The sequence below is a fragment of the Camelus dromedarius genome, chromosome 10, assembly GCF_036321535.1.
Source record: "Camelus dromedarius isolate mCamDro1 chromosome 10, mCamDro1.pat, whole genome shotgun sequence".
Classification (NCBI taxonomy): domain Eukaryota; kingdom Metazoa; phylum Chordata; class Mammalia; order Artiodactyla; family Camelidae; genus Camelus; species Camelus dromedarius.
In genome coordinates, this window is record NC_087445.1 from 27,565,144 (window position 1) to 27,588,139 (window position 22,996).

The 22,996-nt window shown below is 37.2% G+C and overlaps 1 protein-coding gene across 1 annotated transcript in view; it reads left to right on the top strand.

The window, feature by feature from the left end:
* Window positions 1-22,996, top strand: part of PTPRD (protein tyrosine phosphatase receptor type D) — a 1,876,190-nt gene that overhangs the window by 523,311 nt on the left and 1,329,883 nt on the right. Inside the window, exon 4 of the mRNA XM_064490208.1 lies at window positions 14,302-14,409. The gene's annotated coding sequence lies outside the window, so the exon portion shown is untranslated. The remainder of the gene's footprint in view (window positions 1-14,301; window positions 14,410-22,996) is intronic.

Here is a 22,996-nt window from a genome sequence, read left to right on the forward strand (position 1 = left end):
GAACAATTTTGTTTCAGGTATAGATCCATATCCAAAGGGATTTTCAAAATCCCATCTTGAAATGTATTCAGCATTTTGTTAGGTTTACTTTGTTTCCAACATTTTAGATGGACTATGAAGAGGACAAAGTTCCTCTAGCAGGAGGAAGAGTAACATTGATAAAATTGAGAAGAGCATTGTGGTCATAACTGACAATTCTGCTTGCTTTCCTGCATGGTGGCAAAACACACACACACACACACACACACACACACACACACACACACACACACACAAAGAAAACCTCAGTACTGTAGAAAAACTGCTTTTTAATGCAATTCAGGTCTTAAGTTTGAAAGGAATTTGGAAAAGAGAAGGTCACAAGTTGAATACAAACTAAAAATTTTCTAAGGGGAAAATACGTATAGGGCTAGATGAGTTTAATACCCATTACCCTAACCCAGAGTTTCTGCTAATCAATAACATATGTCACTTCCATAGAGAAAATGCATAGAAATTATCGGCTGAATTTAGGAAATTAGTCTCAAGCGTGTGAGCCTGAATTGTCTTCATCACTGTAAGTTCCTTGTTTCTCCAGGCAACTAAATGGTAATGATAGTTTAAAATGTGAATAAAACACTTCATCCAAGTTATTGACAACATTATGTAAGCTGCTCTTCCCTGAGTGCTATCTGTTGGGATTGTTCATCTCAAAGAGAAAATGGATTAAAGTTCACGTGGGGCTTCTGATGAACCCTTTAAGCTTCACAGCTCTTTGATTTTATGTTTTACTTTTATTATTTTCTCAAATTCTGCATATTTATGTAAACAACCTGCCATTTCTTTGTTTCTTTCTTTTTCTTCCTCCCTCCCACTTTCTCTCTCTCTTGCTTGCTTTCTTCCTCTGTCTTTCTCTCTCTCTCTTTCTTCCATTCTTTCTTTCCTCCCTAAGTGAATTATGGAGAATAAACAAGTTGGCAATACTTGTTCTTGACATTAAAAACATTGGGCAATTTTGCTTAAGGTAGATTTAGGAAGGTACTCTTCTTAATTAAGAAGGGATTCTATTACCTATGTGGACCAGAAATACTATAGAATCAACTATAGGAGATGAAACAGTGCTAACACTTGCCAGGTTCTTCTGGTCAGAGAAGTATGCTAGGTTGAAAGAAAAGGAACCTCTGCAGGTAAAACTCACTCAAATTCATTCCATGTAACCTGTTTTTCCCTTTTGGGAGACATACTAAAGATATAGTGCTTTTTTTTTTTTTTTAACGTTATCTAGGTGACTTTATTTTTTAATTTTATTTATTTTTAGGGGGCAAGGAGGTAATTAGGCTTATTAGTTTACTCAGTTTTAGAGGCAGTCCTGGGGATTGAACCCAGGATCTGTGTGTGCTAAGCATATGCTCTGTCACTTGAGCTATACCCTCCCCCACTAAAGATGTACTTCTGTCTGCTTTCACTTTCCCTTTGTAACCCCCATCAGCTTAACTCTGGTCCTTGAATTTCACATACCTGAGGATCATTTTTGCTTCGATAGTTTTCATTTCTAAAAGCAATGCTCAAACTAAACTCAATAATTTCCAAGTTTGTTCTTTTCCTACCCCTTGAATCACTCTAATAATATCACCAATTTCTAGTCACCAGGCTCCAAAGTCTTTGGTTACACCCTCTCCTCTACCTCCTTGCTCTCCACATCTTTTCTTTTCCCATCAGCACTGTCCTCTCTCCTTCCTGGAGTAAGTCCTTTAGCTCAGTCTGCTTGCTTGCTTGCTTCCATTTGGCTTTTCTCTGAACTCATTAAATCACTGTGCTTATTTCCCTAAAATCCAGAAAACTGCACTTAAATGTTACTCCTTTGCTTTATTAACTTTGTATTCAAGAGCATCTGTTTCTATCCCTTGACCTATTTTTCTAATGTCCCCTCCCAAAATTTACATCTTTACACTTTTTACTGGGGATTAAATTATGCTGTTGGCTGATCTTTGTATAAATTCTTCCTTTTCACATCTTTTGTCTATTATATCTTTATTAGTCTTCATCCCAGCTTAAAATGTCTTTCTTTGCATATTCACATTTCCAGAAGACTCTATCAGTGATGTTTTTATTCAAATAGGACTTTCTTTGAAAATTGGTGCATATGAATTCTGCAATTTTTATCATTGTATATTGGCAAACCAAATCTAGTAGTAATTTTTGCTCCAAGACTTGTCTTTTTCTGATACTAACTTTGCTACACAAGTTTGGTTTGGGTTAGTATTTAATATTCTCCATCCTTTCACTTATCCATCATTTCAGTGCCCTTAGGTTTTTGGTATATGTTTCTAATACATAGCTCATAGTTGTAGTTGAAAAAAAAATGTGTGTGCGTAGGTATGTGTGTGTATATAGATATATATCTATAAAATGAATGATTTAACTGAGTTGTCATGTGAAAAGATTATAGACATGAAAATTGCTAACACCATGCTATGTAAATATTTAAAAAAAAACAACTTTGGGAGGAATGAGTTAGAATCAAATGGTACAGATTTGTCAACTCATTTTTATTCATATTACTCTTTATTATTTCAGATTTGTTAATGTTCCCCAAGTGGGTGCGTTCCACCATTATGTAGTCCATATTTGGTTTAATGTAGCCATATATCTGCCAGTATTGGGTCTCCATTCCTCTGTATATCATTCTTCCACTGCATGTTTTATGTCCTCCCTAAACTGCATGCTTTGTAAGTTCCTCTAGTGAGATTTCATTAGTAGTAAATCCTCAGTATTTTTGTTTTTTGTAAAGCTTGAGGTAACACTCCATTTCTTCACCACAGTGAAGATTTTACTGAATTCCTATTACTCTTTTTAAAATATATTGTCAATCTTGTATCTTTTTACGTTTGAGTTTTAAAATACTTAACTTTTTTTTTTCTGTTGTGGTAGTCTACATTGGCATTACACTGTACCTTCATATAGGTTAGTTTTATTCATTCAGCTCTATTCCTTGTCCTTTGTACCCCTTTCCTTTCACTATTGTACTCTTGAGAAACGAGTCACTTTGCATAGCCCCGACTGAGAGTTAGATTCTACCTCCTTGAGGGCAGAGTATCCATATAAATTATTGGAATTGTTCTGCATGGGATGTTTGTTGCTTCTCCTCCATTTATTTATTCATTTATCCGTTTAGATATTTTGTACTTTGGGTTCCTGTGGAACACAGAATTCACACCATGAGTAAGTTCTGTGTGTCACATTCTTCTCATATCCAGGCAAATGCTGCCTCTCCCTTGACCATGAACTAAGGAACTGAGTAGACTCCAAGTTTAATCTTGGTCCCTGCTGTGTTACGTTTGCTAAGTACTGCAGTCCTTGAGGGTTATTCCTAAAGCAGGGATTGTATCTGCCCCTTCATACTGTGCTGAGACCTCACCCTTGTTACAGCCTGAAGGCAAGGACAGGTTATAGGCTGGGATCTTGAGGAGAATTACACTATTTATTGATAAATCTATTTTAAGTAATACCCTTGTACATACCCCAGGCAAGGGAAGGTGCAACTTGTCTCTAAAAAGTTGAAGAGTACTACTTCTACTGACCAAGAGGATTCAGAGGAGTCAGGAGTTCAAACTTTGTGGGCTCATCCACTCATGTCCTCACATAGGACTTTGTGTCCCACACTGTTTAAAATGAAGACCATGACTTCGATTTAGGACTCTCCAGCCATCAGTGGTCCCCTGCACTTCTGCCACCCCATCAATTAAATTCTAGGTCTGATTTTCAGAGGAGATAAGAATATCTTCAAAAACTGCTGTAGAGGCCCTCAGGCTTTTATGGTTTGCTTTGGATTGGGGTTGGATGCCCTGATCCTGTTACTTTTATCTCAGGGCTTCGGGTGCAGTTAACAGAAGCTAGATCTCTCCACAACTACCCACATTGACCACCGTCCCTGCACTGTTAAGGGCTACAGACAGCTGGTATTTCACCTTTATTCTACCTGTGAGCCTAATTCACCGCAGGTGAAAAGTCCTCATGCTTGTGATGTGTTTGTGTGCCATGGCTATCACCACCCTAAGCACCACCGGAGCAGAGTCTCTTAAATCACACCAGGGAGTAATCCAGCCCCCAGATCCTTTCCTCTGAGTCTTTCTAGTGTCATGCTTGGTTCCTACTGTCTTTAACGCAGTTGGTCCAGAAGTCAGAACAACAAGAACAACAACAACAACAAAAAAATGATGTGCCATTAGTATTGTTAGAGACACTTTCAGGTCCGAGAAATAAAAGACAACTAGAATGAGGAAAGAGGGGAAGAGAATTTAAAAAAAAATTTAAATATCCTGTGAAGGATGGGAAGCCCTGGTGTGGAGAATGCTGAGCTTTAGTTGCAACCTTAAAAATCTTCCAAGATGTTTAGAAATAACTACTACTTGGCTTAATGTATGAAGAATGGCAGACACTTAGTAATAGCAGATTTTGCGAAGATCCTAGAGGGGGGAATTAAATATAATAGAAAATCATTAATTCTCTTTCCCCCTTATATTTGAACTTTATCTGAATTACACTTTTCCTTGTTAAACATCTTGCTTGCTTATACTGGTTACCCTTCCCTCTTCTGCAAAAATATTACACCCACTCTCCTGCCATTGTCAGTTACAGTGGTGTTCACTGTGCCTGAATATTTTATTTATATGGTGTAACTCTACTATTCCATGTTTTATTTGGATTTCAAATAGGTTTTAGAATTTGACTGTCATTTTGTTTTTGGCAGTTTCCTCTCATTGTTATAAAACTTCTTCAGTCCTTTTCCTTTGTACCAATGCTAAGATCATGTGTTACCCAGTGCTGTCAGTTTTGAGGGCCTTAGGCTGATAATATTTTCAGTGCTTCTGAAGTTACTGCTGTTGGGTCACAAGTGGCTTGGATACACTTTAATGTTTGGCAAAACACTGCTTATTTATTCTTAAAATTATACCTTTGCAAGACATAGATGTAGCATTGTGTCATCTGGTAAATAAATGAATCACCAAAGAGAAGCCAGAAGCCAAAATTACATGGCTATTTGACTTTCGCCTCTAAATTTTGACTTCAACTTTGACAATTTTTTTATGTTCTCTTCAGTCATTTTTATCACTAAACACTTAAAAGAATTTACTGTTTTCTAGGCATGATGTTAGGCACTGGGCATGGAGTGGATTGAGGGCAGATCTGAAGAGAAGAGAGTGGTAGCAATAAGGGATACATATTTCTTAAAATATTCTAATCTCATAAGGGAGGATAACCTTATTTAAAAAATACAGTGAGAATAGTGCTGACAGAAAATGACAGTGTAGTTCATAAGTAAAGTGAAAAACTAACTGCACTTTGCAGGGAGTAGCCTCATCTTCATAAAGATGACTGAAATAGGGTCTTGAGCAATGAGGACAACAGAAGGCAAACAAGTAAATAAATACATTTTAGGATCATCAGTAAACATCTTGGTAAATATTCATGCTCTAAATTTTCACTTTGGCCTTCTCTCTGGCCTCGTAACATTATGAAGGAAAGAAAAGTGGTAATTTGCAAGCAGGATATTTCTCCAACAAGGAAACTATAGCTTCCTTCCAGACTAATGATGTTCCGTAGCACTCTTATATTGCCACCTTTCTTGATTTGTTCTCAGTAGACAGAGACTCACTTTCAGGGTTGGTCAATTTAATGAAATAACCTTGGTAGGCACATTCCTCGGATATTTATGTGCAAAAATAGTGTTTATCTAGTTTCACAAACGTTATGTGAAGCACAGTTGTCTTCTTGGAATATGAAATATTCACAGCAGTGCTCACTTAAGGGATTTAAGCCTTCACAACCAAGAATGAGGGTGAAAATTTAACTAGGCCTTTCACTACTTGCATGCAATATTTTCAGTTTTATTGTCATCTTGAGAGTATATGTTAAACAGCTAGAAAAGGATTTAGACACCTACATTTTAACATACCATTCCAAGGTGCCTTGTTGAAAGCTAGTGAAAAATTTGCATAACCAAATGGCTCACCATACTGAATCAACTTCTCTCTGTAGAAGTACATGATAAAAGGGAAGTGTCAACTTCTCACCTCAGCCAAGTCATTTTATTTTTCTAATAAAAGATGATTCCTCTTGTGGTATTTTTGGACTCAACCTAATTCTCTTATCTTTCCCGACATTTTCTGGTTTTCACAAGCAAATAGAAGTCTCTGCATGGCTTCCAAAATCAGGATTCTCATATATATATAATCATCATTCATTCTGTTATTTGCAGTACAAAACAGTAACGAGTCTGCACATACTCAGAGTTTCGCTTCACAGAGAACTTTTCTTCAATTAAAAAAGTTTCTGTTACAGTGGGACTCATGAGGTTTTACTCCTAATTTTATTGTGAAAATCTCTTTATGATGTTTCCAGGCATGGGCTGAGAAAAACATTGGTAGCTCCTGCAATAAAGAAAAAAAAAAGTATGTTTCCCTTTTACAATAAGAATATGCTTGAGTAAGAGCCAGGCAAAAGGTCAGAGCAAGCCTCAGGCGTGGATCTCTCTGGGAGGTGAGAAGCAGCTATTGAACCCTGCACTTTCTGAGTTCATTTCTGCAGCTAGTTTGAAGAGTGATTTTTTTCTTAAAAACATTAATTCCGCACAATTTAACTGATGTCCTACATGGCACTCAATAATCTAGATTTATTTTTCAGCCATCCATTGGCTTTGTACACCCTCCCATTCTACCTAACAAGCTGTAAAATAGCTAACTGTTCAAGAATTCATCTCACCCATTCATTAAATAAGCAAGCCTTGAGTACCACCCACCTACTAGGTATTTTGCTGAGTGCTAAAAGTTACCAACATGTATAAATGCTTTTAAATTGCCTAAAGTCTAGTGAGGAAGATGAGCATATAATCAAGTTATTTGAGAAAAAGGATACAGAACAGTGATTTTTGTTTGTATGGTGAATCTTCTAAGTACCATCTTAGAAACAGTATTGAGTCTGTGAAAGGGAAACAGGGCAGAGGGGGTAAAGATCCAAAAGGCTTCTCAAGTTTTAATTCACGGTAGTTCTATTGTCATTCGGCTTATGTTGTTTTTACAGTACACTAATTTATTTACCATTATTTACCATTTGAAACAAATGATTTACCTGGTTATTTACCATTTAAAACAAATATCCAGACATACAGGTTTGAGTTACCTTTTTGTTACTGACTTTCAACTTAGTTCAGTTGTATTGAGGGAACGTGGTCTATAGGATTTCAAAGACTTAACTGAGTAAGGCTTGTTTTTTGATGTAAGTCTGGTCTTCATTAGCTTGTGCATGTAAATAGTGTATATATTCTCCAGTATCTGCCCTCCTGACTTGTCTTTTTTCTTCCCCATTCTATCGTCACCCTCACCAGTTCACTAAAGCCCATTTCGTCATGGTGTCCCATGGTCCCTGAATTGTAGAGACAATGAATAATCCCCAGTCTTGATCTCGTGTGACTTATGAGCAACAGTTGACAGAGTTGAACATGCTGTTTTTACTTGGCTCCTGGAACGCAACTGACTTCCCTGCCTACCTCACTAATCGCTCCTTTTCATTCTCCTTTGCTGATTTCTCTCTGTTCTCTGTCTGTAACAGTTGAAGTACTCAAGGTTTCCGTCTTTGGACCTCTTTTCAAACCACACTCACTCCTTCCATTTTACCTCAGGGCTTTTAAATACCACCTGTGTTCCAGTGACTTAGGAATTGACACTTGCAGGCAGAGTCCCCTGCCTGAATCTCAGACACCTTTACCTTGCTCTTTATTGGACATTTTCATTTGAGTGCCTGGTGAGCATCTTGAAATTACCACTTCCCCAATGATGGCTCTCTTGGTAACTCCCTCTAAGCCTTGGTAGTCCCTCTTGCTCTAAGTAGAAGCCAACTCTGTTTCTCCTGTTGTGATGACATCCAAAATCATGGAGTTAGGGTTTATCTAATATCCCACATTGAATCTTTTGGCAAATGCTGTCTTTTCTATCTTCAAACATACCCTTATTCTAACCCATTGTAGCCACCTCTACTGTTTCTGCTCTAGTTCAAGCCACACTGATCTGTTGTTGCTCTAGTCTTGTTTCTTTGCTTCTGACTTTATCCACATTTAGTGCTTTCTGAAAATCCAGCCAGAGACATCTTTCTGGTTTTCTAGTCAAAGTCCTCCACTGGTTTTCCATCTCATTTGGAGTCAAAGCCAGTATTGTTGCCGAAGGATCAGCCCCCATCCCTGATGAGCCAATAACCCAGAGACAAGGTCTTGGAGCTTAGAAGAAAATAGGCAATTTTATTGCTTTCCAGGGCAAAGGGGGCTCACAGCAGACTAGTGCCTTCAAAACTGTGAACCCACCTTGGGGTTGGGGTGGAGTGGTTATATAGCCATAGCTCAAACAATAAAACATCGATAACAATCAACAGAATCATTTTCTCATCAGAAGACAGAATGGCGTCATGATGCCTCCAGGCAACCAATTCTATAGAGGCCAGCGGTTAGATCTCTTTATCTCCTAAGCACTCAAGGTGTGGTCTTCTTGGTAATTCAGGCTATTTTGTAAGGTTAAAGTCCTGTGACCTTCTCCCTGGAGATCGACTCAGAGACCAAGCATGATTATAGCTTTCGATTACTGGAATAAAGTAGAAACAGTAAGATCAATAGCTTTAGTTTTAACAGTGGGCCTGGAACTGTGAGTAGCAAATGGTCAGTCAGGTCAGTTGACTGTTTTAAGGGCAAACATAAGAATAAGCAATCTGTTAGCCTAAGTGCGGCCATTTTATTAATCCTCCTTCAGTATCTCTGATTCCTACCATAACATACTCAGTTTTAGATGATGTCTCTTCTTTTACTCTGATTTCTATCCTATTTGTCTCTCATTCAATGTATTACTAACAAACTAGATCTCCTGCTGTTTTTTTTTTTTTTTTTTTTAACAACCTATTCTTTTCAGACTTTGTTTCCATATTGCCTATGCCTAGAATGCTTTCTTCCAGTTATCCACAGGCTGGATCCCTCATGTCCTTCAGATCTTTGCTCAAATGTTGATTTATGTAATTCCATATACCTTAAATTTACATGTAAAATTTTCCCAATTAAATTGCAATCCCTTCCCAGACATTGCTTAACTTCTGTTGCTTTTTCTCCTTAGCATTAATTGCTATATTATATACAATGTATCTTAATAAATTTCTCTCCACGAATTTAATCTCCATATGAAAAAAATTTTTCTTTTACTGATGTATTATAAGCACCAAGATTGGTGTTAGCCTATGCTAGACACTCTGAGTATTTGTGAGAATGAACAAAAGTTGTTTTCAGTGGGGTACCTTGCTGTTCCTCAGCCAAGCAGACTAAGACAGATGAGCGCACAAGTCTATAGAGGGTGTTCTGGGGATTATCTGAAAGAAAAGGGAAGAAAGCAGGGATCAGCCTGTGGGATGGGCTTCAGTACCATCTCAACAAAGGGCTCAGCCAACACTGCGGGAAGCTGTTCTACGTTGTGGCTACAGACTAGCCCTTTATGCTCTGTGTCCACCAGTCAGTGGGTGAGGTGGCCCTTGAGCGAGGCCTTGGTGAGGCAGCACAGCCAGCTCAGGGCAGTTTCAAAGTGGGATGAGAAGCGGGGCTGGCATTGGCAGCATTCCCGGCAGCTGGGCGAAGAGGTCTGTTAATCCTCAGAGGGCTTCTTTCACATGTCCACCACACTTAGCAAGTATGCGATGGCCTTCACACTCCACGTCCGGGAGGCCCTTCCTCTGGGAAACAACATCGTTCCTGAACCTCCTTCAAATTCTTACACAGATGCTATGGTCTCAGAGAGGCCTACCCTTTCTTTCTTGTTCAGATTGACCCTCCTTCCCCCCTCCACCTTGGACAGTCACAGACCTGTGTGTTTTTAATACAGTGTTCTTGCTTAATGACATATTATGTCTCCTACAAGTAGAAGATAGGCTTCAAGAGGACAGATTCGTCTGCTTTACTCACTGAAAAATTCACAAGTACCTAGAACACTGCAAATAGTATTTGAAATACTTGCAGAATGAATGAAGTGAAATGGATGTCAGGTTTCTGACTAAGCTGACTTTGCTATTTTTAGTACTTGGAATTCTAGAGGCTGATGGTATTCTGTTTGATTTCACTGATAAGCAGGGAAGGGTGGAACAGAGCCTGACTGCCTGTAACAAGCCTGCACTGCAGCTCACTGAGAAAATACTCCAGGATCATGTTTAAAAGCACCCAGGGGAAAAGAAAAGAGGGGAAAAAAAAAAATCCAAAAACTAGAAAAGGAATGAACTCTGCCTATTAGGACGCCCACCAACTTGAAGGAACACACCTGGTTCCTTGAAGGCTGGCTTAGCTTTAAAGTCTTTTCATTTTCATCGTGAGTGTAGTTTCATATTGTCCCAGAGTTGAGGAGACTTGAACTAGGCTTAGAGGCTAATGAAGAGTCTGAACATCAAGCTGTATCTACCTACTTTTGCCCCAAGTTAAAGCAGGGAAGATGCAATGAATCAGATTGCCACCAGAGGGCACTGTGGGACCTCTTTGTGATATTTAGGTTTGTACTATTTAGCTTTTTTTGATGTATAGGATTGCAAGAAGCTTGGGGACAAAAGCATTAAAAAAAAAAACTAAACATAGAAGAATATTTTGCTGATGTTGTTAATGACTGCTTCATTTTGAAAATACATAGTACAAAAAAGAATGTGTGAAACAGAGTTGGGATAATAAAAATGGTGAAGGCTGGTAATAGAAACTTCACATAAAAGAATGTACAATATCCTTGTGTTAGTCATAGAAGACACTAAACCTTTCATAATTTTTAAAATGGTAGATAAAATAATGCTAAAAATGCAATTTTTCACCTATCAGATTTTCAAGAATCAGACTCCGCCCACCCAAGCAGTCTTCATAGATTGCTGGGAAGAGCAGAAACTGGTTTGATTCTCATGGAGGATAATTAGTAAATATATTTCAAAGTTACAAATGCACTCACCTTTGAATTCCCTCCACATGCTCCTAGGAAAGCTCCTATGAGATACTAACTTACTTACACCAAGTCATTTATTGTAAGTGAAAGTTTTGAAAAACAGATTTTTGAGGAATCTGGTTAAATAACTTATGGTATATCAGAAAAATAGAAATATGGGGAGCTAAATATGATAAAGATGCTATTTATTTGCTAACATAAAAGACCTCAAAGTTAGTTTAGATAAAAAAAGTGTAATCATGAGGGTGAAACATGCAAATTTTTAAGGGAGGTGAGGAAAGAGAATATACATAAATAACTGCATTTGCAGAAATACATTTAGCAAGGACACACAGGTGCAATAAAGGTGGTCTTGTTGAGGGTGACAAATGGAGAAGGATGGAAGTAAGGATGGGAGACTTTGTCCTTTATATCATTTCTTAGACTCAGGTGAATCCATTACCTGGTCACAAAGCAGAAAATATTTAATAGGAAGAGAAAATCTTTTGGTTACTTACTGAGAAAATGTTAGCAGTTTAACTGGTAGTTTTATTACTCAAATGCATCAAATGCATAGAGGTGTTTGTAGTCATAGTTACCTAGTTTTGTAAGTCACTAAATGAAATCTATTAGGATTAGTACTTCTGGTAGGCTTGACATGAAGTGAATTTTCCAGCGTGGCTGTCCCAGGGAAAAGTTGTGAAGTCTAGGGTTGTCCTTTGGGATTTCTTCAGTTTTCTTGACTTTTTTTTTTTTTTTTTTTACCTTTGCCCATGAACAATGTGATACAGATTGATGTGCCCTTGGGGCAAAGAGGCAAGAAAGTTACTGAAACTTTCCCTTAATTTCTAACAGACTTAATCTAGTAACACATGTTCATTTATTCAGTTAATATTTATTGTGTATCTACTAAGACCATGGCAGTAAAGCACCTTCTGAGGATATAAATCTGTCGGATGTAACCTCAAGGAGCCCGCAGTCCATTAAGACTAACATGGTCTAATGGCTTTGCAGAGTGATGTGTGCCATGGAGAAACAGGACAGTTCCCTTTCCCAGGGAAAGACGAGAAGGAGCCTTCACATCACTTTCTGGACTTTAAAATATGAGTAGGGATTCTCTAGGCAAACAAGGGTTAGGATCAGGGGAGAAAAAATTCTAAAGCAGAGGGAACAACACTTAGGAAAGCGAGGCTTGAAAACACATGGTCTATTAGAACAAGTGCTGAAGACTTCAGCATGATTGGAGTGGGTGTGTTTAATTTTACCTTTTGAGAGGAATTGTTTAAACTACTGCGTATGTTAAGGACTTAGTACATGCTCGAGCTACGTGATGAGTTTAATCTTAACAAAAGTCTTAAATACATATTATCCCCAGTGTACAGATAATGATACTGAGAAATAAAAGTTAGGTAATTTGTCTGCAGTTACACCTGTGGGTAGAGCTAAGACTCAGGGGTACATCTGATTCCAGACCTGATGCTCCCAATCATGAATACAAATTTTGGCTGGGTCTCTTCTACTCTCCTTTCAGATGCCCTCTCTACCTTTCTCCATTCTGTGCTCTAAAACTGGAAACCAACCCAGATGGAGTTTATCAACAGGTTCCTATGCTCTTGGGATTCCAGTATGGTCTGCCCCATGGGTAGTGCAGGCAGTAGGCCAGGGGGAAGGGAAAGATGAATGTTTTATGCTAGGGCTCACTTCCATCCCGTCATCTTGCGCTACCTGTGACTTCCAAGCAAAGATCACTGCTAGTCTCCAGGAGACCTTCTCTGCATACCTGACTCCTGGGTGGCAGTAACTGCTCCCTGCCCTTGTCCCTGCAGGCCTGGGGTGATAACAACTCTACCACACCTTCCCTTGTGGTCTCCTTATGTACCACCCACTGTTCTGTAAATAGGTTTTCTATTAAGCTCTCTTCAAATTATCCTAATTTTAAAATGCCATCTGTTTTCAGTTGGCACTGGATTAACATTTAGCAAGTTTTTGTTATTATCTAAGTGAGATCTGACGACAGTCTGTTGTGGCAGTGAGGTAAGACGTGGAAGGGACACAATGTATTCCAGAAGGAGAGAAATCTGAATTTTAAGAGGGCTTCAAGGAAAAAACAAATAACATTCTTCAGGGCTGAGTTCTATGAAGGAATTCAAGTGGGCTTTTCTTGCACATTTCATATTGTACTATGAAGACAAAACCTTTTAACCTAAGCTAATAGAAAGATGGGACAAAACAGGTCGTTGCTCACGTGACACTAGAAGATAGGAAGGGCTTGCATGTGCCGAAGTACATGGAGCCACGCAGGGTGGTGCCGGGTATCAGGTGCTGAGTCAAATAAGTGGCTAGTGCCAAGAAGGTCAGCAAGGAGAACAAGGGAACCCCAGCAGGTGGATCCAGCAGGAAAGGGTATCAACCTGCTCAGCCCTGGTTCTGAGGATCGGGGTGGGCAGTGGGCATCATGGGAATGTCCGCAAATACTGGAATCTCTAATAGGTTCAGTTCAGAGTCAAACTACAGATCTTTGGGAAGGAGACAAAGGCAAGACAAGTGCTGGCTGGACAAACAGCAACAAGATGGACATACTGCCACGTTGTTTGCATGTGTCCTTTAACCATCCAATTGTGCACCGGACTGGAGCAGGGCTGAGAGCACTGGAGATCAGGTAGCTGTAGGCCTGGGCAGTGAGAGGCCCTTACGCATCCCATTTACAAAGACAGCCCAGCTCTTAGGTTTTTGCCAAACCTGTGATTCTGTCAAGTGGCCGAAGGGTCGGGTCTCTTTTCATCTTGTGTTCCACAGCAGCAACGTCCTGGTGCATTGGAGGGAACATCAGTGTTCCTCACCAGTGTGTATCAAGTTGAAGAATATCAAATAGGGCAGGCATAGAACTAATGGAAGTGCACTATTAAATTCTGTGTCCTGCTGGAATTGCTTTTCATGGTAGAAAATAACATGTTTCATTTTCTGAATTCTTTTTTACCATTAGCTTCTTTGGGGCGTTTAAAAAGTATTTTGATGCACGGTCTCCAAGGGCAATTTATAGAAAATGGCTCCCTAAATTAACACATCAATTAAGCCAAATGGATAGTAATACTGGCACAGAAATAATAAATAACCTTTTTATAAGGAACATTTTATAGGAAATAAAATATGGATGGTCCCTTTGCCTTATACAGGTGCTGTATTAATCATTGAGGTGTGAATTATAGAGGTGAAGAGTTTATGAGTCTTTCCTTTGTGTTGAGCATTCTGATAAATGAGAGTCTAATGTGACAGGAAAAGATAACATAATGAATATGTTGTTCTGCTTGAAGGAATGTGGAAGAAAAAAAGTGACTGACACTGTATTTTGTTCCAGAGGGAATAAGAAGGAAGCAGTTCCTGGCCCGTGATACTCTGGTTAAGGGTGTCTGGCTGAGGGCATGTTGGCACCAGCATTGAAGGAAGTGATGGACTTCAGCTCCAGGTAAGGGAAGTTCTCCAAGGCACAACGTGTGCACCTTTCCTACCCCTTCCCCCAAACAGAGCTTGTAAAGTGACTCATAGAATCTTTTACCCTTTCAATATGTCGGACAATGGCGTTTCTTTGAAAAGATTATAGTTGTGAAATACTAGTGTTTCAGAGTCACTGGATATTCTTTCTTTTTACCTTGAAGTGATAGGACAGGTCATGATGGATGTGTTTCCTTCGGAACTGAGTGTCAAAATGCCTGGACTACAAGTAGAATGAAAGATGAAACTGTGGACAGTATTTAGGGGAAAGGAAGAATGTTTCTAGATGTAACTTAAGTGGGAACCTGGAGTTGTCATTGAGCAATTCAGACTGACACATCGTTCTATACCATCCTTAATGGCAGGCGCCTAAGGGCTGAGTTGTCCCTAAAGACCCCAAATTTTGTCACTTTGGGAGTCATGCAATTAGAGGAGACGGATAATCCAATCATTCAAAAGAATCTTTGATTTCTGGTTTTCAAGAGATCATAAGTAAGGGTCAAATAGACCTTTTGTTGCACAGACTCTAATTATGATCCTTCCTGAGTCTGTACTTTCATGAATTCATAAGCCAGAATGTACGTCTCATCTAGAGACATTAATAGAAAACTTTTGTGGGTTGAATAGAGTAATAGGCCATAGATTTAGGAGAAAAGATATTCTATACAATTCAATTTTTAAAAATCATTTTTTGTAGTTTGTAAGACCTCTAAAGTAGGACAGTACACAGATGTCTTATTTTAATAGACATAGCACATCTGTCTTCCACAAATTCAAAGATGGCTGCAGAAGATAAGATTATCCAGACTTTTAGGACAAGTGCTATAAAAAGATAAAAGAAACATGCAAAATGTATTTAGTCTATTTATCAAATACACTAATAATACAGCAATTCTATATCTAGTGATTTAATGTAAGAAAGTAATTATGAATGTCTGAAAAGATTTAAAGGATATTTCTCGGTTCATTGTAATAGCAGTGAAAATGATAAACAGCCCGAATATTTTATATTTATCAAATATTTCTGTCATATAATGGAATTCTATAGAACTATTAAAATAGTTGCTTTAGAAGAATACGTATGACATAGAAGATGGAACAGATACACTTTTAAAATTGAAAAGGCAGGTTAAAAATTCTTCATAGGATGAAATTTGTGTGTTTATTGAGAAAGTGATATAGAAAAGAGGCCTATGTGATTTTTTATTTTATTTTTATTTTTAATACTTTTTTCTGATATCTTTACAGTGGATGTTATGATAATCAGAAAAAAACCAAAACTTACTATTTTGAGCATTAAATCATTAATGGTTTTTTTAAGAAAGCATTGTAGAATGAAAACATCATGGCCATATTTCCCAGAGATTAAAAATCAGGTTACAGTCCCCCTTCTTTCCACCCCACATGGCTGGGCAGTGATAAGGATGGCAGGATAGTCTCTGTCCCCCATCCTGTGTACTTCATTTCCCAGCTAGCTTTCACAGCCTCCCACCCTTAGGGGAAGGGAGAGAGGCTTTCCTCTACAATGAGTTTTATATATTTATTTTTTTAAGAAGAAAAATAATAAACTTAATTTCTATTCAGAAAAAAATTAAGTTATAAAATAGAACTAGAATAAAATCCTGTGTATTTAAACATAATGGCATGGGTGTATAGGTTATTATATTTCTTAGTTTATAATAAGAAATAATTACAGAACTCTTTTATTTCAGTAAATGAGAGTTTCAGATAATGAGGATGCTTGATTCCTATTTAGTTACATGTGGAAAGACCCCAAAGAAAGGATGAAATTCAAGTAGAGCCTTGAAGGTTAAATATGTGGAAATGTGTTTTCATTAGTATTGATAATAACTAAATTTGACTTGTGGAAATGGATAAATGTACATATTATGCTCACTTACTGTACTCTTCATTTTGTAGAAAATTATACCATAAATGCTACACATTGCATAAATTTGCACATTAACATATTTGTTCAAAGCTTAGCAAAATTAATTTGAAATACTAATGCTATCTTTTATCATACACATTGTAAATATCATTGCATTTTTTTAAATTGCATCAGTGTATAAAGAATCACAATAAGAAAATACTCCTCAAATCTTTCGTTACTTATTTCCATTACCATATTCTTCAGTTCTTAAATTTTTCTGACTTCAGTGATGCATGAGTACGTTGTATATTTACCTAGAAGCAGAAGAATTAACTATTTCTAATTTCTCATGTAAACATCTCATTTTTAAAAAACTTTGTAAGGAATATTGGTAGTGTTCTCTTTCAAACTTGCCTGCACATATCTTCCCCATGGACTGTGGTCTCTAAGTCCATCCTTTGCTCTTTTTGTTCTTGCTGAACATTGTGTTTGGATGATGACACTGACACCCATGCCCTTAGTATTCTCAAAATGATAGCCTTCTATGAACTCATACTTGAATGGTCCACTAGCTCAAGATGCCAAAGGAACCAGAGCGCTCATCTTCACCTGGGCTGTTTCTTGCCCTTTTCCTTCAGATTCCTCTTTAATGGGGTCTCTGCTCTCCACCCTCTCCAATATCAAATCTTAGAAAGTGGAAACCCTGCTTGTAGGGAAGAGTGTGAAGAACTGACAGATAGGCTGAGTAGGTCTGAATTACCCTTACTAGACAGGAGAAGGGGCAAGCTTGTTGATTTTATTAACATAGACAAAGCGAGAAACATTATTACTTGCAGTGAATTTACTCTTGGTAATCCATCTTCTATGCTTCTCCCAACAACATGCACATGAAAAGTGTGTGAGCTGACATTAAGTAGACAGTAGAAGAGTGGCAGAAAACATGTATAGTGATAGTTTAGAGTTATCAACACATCAACATGGGTGTGGGGGTTTTGGTACGGTACTGATTGACCTGAGCTCAGATATTTACCATGAACAAATTCTGCAGCACAGACAGAGCATAACATTCTCTTCAAGCCTCTAAGGCTTAAATTACTTGTTCTTATAAAATGTCCCCATTCTGTAAGTCAACTAATACAGTGTTTGTGGACACCTTTTATAAACGTTTAAGCACTTTGCAGGTGTGTGCATTGATTGCTACCCACTATGAAAAATAGTATCTATTTGACTTACCAAAGCATACCCACGTGTATATGTGTGTGTATGTGTGTATACACACAAACACATTATGGAGAGAGACTGCTTTTACTCAGGTAGAAGCAATTGTTGTTCCTGTAGTGCAATATCTCTTTGCTTTTCAATACAGTATCTTTAAGTGTTTGCAGAGAATGTCCCCTCCTTTTCACTATCATGTATGTGGCCTGCCCATCAAATCAGCATGGTTCAGTAGTTTAGGAGGGTTCTTTTTGCCCTTTGATCACAAAGAATATTCAGCTCTGGACAAAATCCCAAGATGATGAGCTTGGCAACCCCAAGCAACTGCCTTTTATGAAACCCACTCACAAAATAAACGTGGTATGAAAATTAAAGACACAGAATGTTAAGGTAGCACTGATTCATTGATCTGGAAATTATTTCTAAACATAAAATAATAATAACTCTCCGTGACATGAAATTTAAGCTGCAGCTAACATCATGCAGCAACAAAAATTATTTAATTTTGCCAACAACTGTAGTAATGCTAATTTTTTTTAGCGGTTGAAATTACACTTGTTGATGTACTATAATGAGGATATTTTGCAAATTCTAATAAAATACTGGAAATTACCAGAAGATGAGAATTTGTTCATATGAATTAGTATGCATAGTCATCATGAATATATGCCTAAGATAAATAAAAATATAGTACATGTCGATCACACTGAAACCACTCAGTTCCAAATACTGTGTAGGAAAATCTGGGAGAAATAGATCACTGCAAACCAAAACTCTCAACTGGGTTTATTCTATGTCCTTTATTCACATTTCTTAAGAAAATGTGAGTTACATGAAAAGAGACCAAAGTTTAAAAAAGAAAAAAGAGGATGACTCTTAGAATGATGGTTCTCAGTAATTAAAAGTTGAAGTCATTCAAAAAATCTTAAGCATCTACTGTATACATTGTATTTCCCTTGACCTGTGAGGAATATAAAATTAATAAAGTATTTCTGCTTTCAAGTGACCATCCTCCAGGGAAGGAGATAAGCTATATACTGATAGTATCAGTGTGTTATAATGCAGATACACATTATACGTAGTGTGATAACTATTAATGTTAGATGCTAAAGATAATGAGTGATTAAGAGCAGATTGTTTTCTAGAAGACATAAGTTTTCACTTGTGTTAAAGCAACTTCAAAGCCTTCTTGAAGTTGAATCTGATACACCTAACAAGTATGATAGGCCAGCTGCAAATGACATTGTAGATGGAGGGAACAATATCTGTATATTACACAAAAAATGACCTCTAGTGTAGAAGACAAATGGAAAAGGACAGTTAGCGAGGGTTCTTTTAATAATGTGTAGCAGTACTGAAAAGGATGGTGATTAATTTTGGTGGTCTTAAATGTTAACCCAAGAAGTTTCTTTAGTTCTTTGATCCTCCTCCAGTGATCTGTGGATTTTCCATTGTGTTAGATCTCTAAAACATTGCTAATTACAAATGTTTTAAAATATTTTTTCTAACTTAACAAAGAACTATTCTGTTTTATACCTATGAAGAATATAATAGTAATTACCCATGTGAAGTTGGTAGCAGTGTTTAAGTATCACTTACAAGCAAAATTAACCTTCAAAGTTTTATAGTTTATATGCCTTAAAACTTTTTTCCTATGACACTCAAATATTCTTAATTTTCTATAGTAAAATTTATTAGTCTCATGATTACAGATCAGCAGTACTTGAAATTGAAAACTAATCTTGGAAAAAATGTTTGTAATATATACCATTTATATTGAACAAATAGAAACTCAAATTTATGATATAATGCTGAAAAGGTATAGATCAAAATGCAAATTTTATGGTAACATTCTTAGATAGTTTTTCATGTTATCAGCTGTCACTTTATTATTAGTCAGCTATTTGATCTTCTGGATTAATCTTTTTTTAAAAAAATTTCATCTTTTCTTTCTCTTGGTTTCACTATTCTGAGAAATTTCCTTAACTTTATCTTCTACCTTTTTACTGATTAAAAAAAAAAAAAACTAGTTTGATTTGGAACAACATTGAACATACAGGAAAGCTATGGAAAAGTACAGCAAACCCCTCAGTACCTTTCACCGGCAGTCAACATCTGCCTCATTTGCTTGCTTTCTTCAGGACACTCAGTCACAGAAGCAAACTATCACTGCTTTTTTTCCTTAGTCATTTGAGAGTAGATTGCGTATATAATTTCCTTTCACTTCTAAATACTTCAGTGTGTGTTTCCAACAAAAAAAAAAAAAAAAAAAGAATCTTACATAATGACAGTAGGGTAGTCGGCTTCAGTAAATGTAACATTGATTAAAAACTTCGGAACACCAGGAGATTACATCAGTGTTATCAAGTGAGCCGCTCCTGTAGTGTGCCCCCACCCACCACCCCATATGGAATCCGGTCTAGACTCGTGTATTGCATTTAGTTGTGTTAAAAGGTAAACTGAGGCATGTAAAAAATTCTAAGTTTATTTGAGCAAAAATCTATATGCATTGTGCAGCACAAATACTGGAAGTGGTGAGGCATGCTCCACGGACAGGAGCTGGGAGAGACTTTATACTTTGCAAAGGCAGAGTAAGGCAACTATTGACTGGCTGTAACTTAAAGCCGTATTGGCTGTTTGGTTACCTTTGGTTTTGATTTTATAAACTTTGAAGTATTTACAGGCTTAGATTTTGGTTTGCTTACAGAGACCTTCATGGCATTAGAGCTACCTTGGTCTCATGGCCTCGTAAAATTAGCAGTTGTCATTCTCTGCAGCCCCTGTCAACCTGAAACATTTTTTCTGTCTTTTAGGACAATGTCATTTTTTAGAAGAAAGGTCTCCGCTAAAAAAAAAAAAAAAAAAAAAAAAAAATCTCATTTTTAGTTCATCTGTTTTTAAAATTTCTTTTAATTTCCAATATTTTTGTGTTGATTATTAGAGGATTCTGCTTTTGTTTTATTATCATAGCACATACTGCTCAGCATTGATTACAGTAATTTTTTTGGTGTATGTTCTTTAACTTTCTGTGTTGGCTCTTTTTTATCTCAGTTATCGGTTATTGTAGGTCTTAGCTATAGGTTGCTGTCATATTGCAGTTTTGCTCAAATAATTGACCTTTTCTTTGCCATTTACAGGTTAGAGTGGGATTTTAGAGTAGGAGCTAGGGTAACAGAATTTGACTGCTGGTGTTCCAGAAACCAAGCAGGGGAAGGGGTTCCAGTTTCCTTGATTAAGTATGTCTGGTTGAAATAATAGCTCTATGTAAAGTTTAATGTGTACCAGATTTATTTTTTCCAAAGAAAAAACTTACAGTACAGGGTTTCTGGTTGGGGCAGATGATAAGGAATAGGGGGTGAGTAATTGCCGTCTGGGGGGGGATGAAAAAGCAATCATCTGACAATCTCATGATTTTTTTTTCTTGTTGAACTGCACCTCATGCTTGCCTTCTAAAGCATTCAGTTCTTCTGAATACCAGGTTGCTGGTGGCTTCAGGGGGTGATGAGCTGACTTGTGTACACTCGACATTCTGAGCATACAAGGCAGTACCTTCTCAGTTCAAACTGAGAAGATAAATAATCATTTCATTATCTGCTTCCTACCCTCCACAGTTTGAAATAGAGCACAGTGATTAGGAGTATGACTCTCAAGCCAGACAGCATGGATTTGAACTGTAGCTTTACCACTTAGTGAATGTGTGATGATCAGCAAGTTGCTTCATCTTTCTGCACCTCTGTTACCTCATTTGTAAAACTGAGATGGCGATAGCAATGTTACAGATACTAAATGAGTTAAAACAGTGCCTGACACACAGTGTCACCTGCCATCACCCTTGAAATTATTGTCATCTCTTGTCTGTTAGTTTCTCCACTTTTATTCTAAGCCCCTGTAAGTTAATTTTTAAAACTTATTTTGCTCATTTGCCTGGGCTTTGGAGAGAAGTGGTTAATGCCTGAGGTCAAATCATCAGGTGTTTTTTTTTTAATATTAAATCTTTTAATTTTACTATCCTCATTTCCCTGCCACATTTTTTTTTTTTTGGCTGAGCAGTAATATTTTTGTGTAATAACTTCCCTTCTAGCATACTTCTTCATCTTAAAAACAAAGAATGATAACGTTTAAGACACCTAGGTTAATTTCAGGATTTTATTCATCTCCATGAAAAAAACTCATTTTATTTTATAAAATAGTTTCTCCTAGAATCATATGTGCAAAGTGTCAAACTCTTAAGTCATTGATTATTTGGGGCATCACTATTTTTGTCAGAACTTGCTGCAAGATGATTTACTAAAACATCCCCAATTAGTATTATAATATAAAACTTAACAAAAATTTTACTTTTACTACTTACAACCTATTAAATAGGCAATAGAATCCGTATCTTCGGTGCACAGATACTTATATTATAGAAATTCAGTTATTTAAATATTTATAAAATGAGAGTTGAGAGCAGCACTTTTGAAAAGCAGTTAATAATGAAGAGACATCAAGGGAGCTATATCATTATAACAGCAAAGTGCTTTGCAACTGCAATAACTTCAGTGGTGCTGAAGCAGGCCATCAAATATAATTAAAAGCAGTCAAAAATAAACTGAGAAATTGAACTGTAAAAGGCTGTCCTTTGCCGGGAGCTGAAGGCAGAAAGAAAGCAAGGGAGAACCTTGAAAGTAGTAATGAATTGATAAGCCTTACTGCCTGCAGCTTGTAATGTGCTCTGTCAGATTTTAGTATCAGTTAAACTAGATTAATAGAGCAATCACTGATTCTCTATCTTCAAGCCTTCTCTGTTGTTTCCCTGTTATAGGCTCCCATGATAGATGGAAGCCTGATTGGGTCAAAATTCAATTCATTTCTCTGCTCAATCACTTTTTAAGTAACGCCGGTATCTACATTTGCTGGACACCAGCATTCTCTGTGATGTTTTAAAAGCAGAAATAAATTTAGCTATTGACAAGCTGTAGCCCTCATTTCCGGGGAGGTTTAATTCCTCTTTATTCAACAGAGGAAGAAATCCCCTGGAACGTGAGCGATTGGCATCTCTTTCTACCACTAGGGGCTACCATGGTGAAGTGAATGATAGAAAAGATTACGAATTTATTGTGGCTTTAAACGCTCAGATTAATGTGAATCCGCAGAAACAGTACTGCAAGGACAAAAACAATTTGCCCTTGATCATTTTATTTTTATAATAATGTTCTTTAATGAAGCTAAAGCCTCCCTGCTGCGACCTTATTATGTTTTTCAACATCAGTGAGAAATAGATTCCTCTGAATTGTAAGAGAGCTCATGAAACAGCAGGGATATTGAAATAGAGGATCAATTACTTCTTTTGCAGTAATTTTGAACTTGAAATGGCTATAGCATAGCCTGTGTAGTCAGGAAGACAAACCAGGCTGTTGAAAAACTGTATACAAATTAAACATGTCACAAAAAGCTGATGTAAACAAACTGTTTTGTTTTCTAATAGCTTATG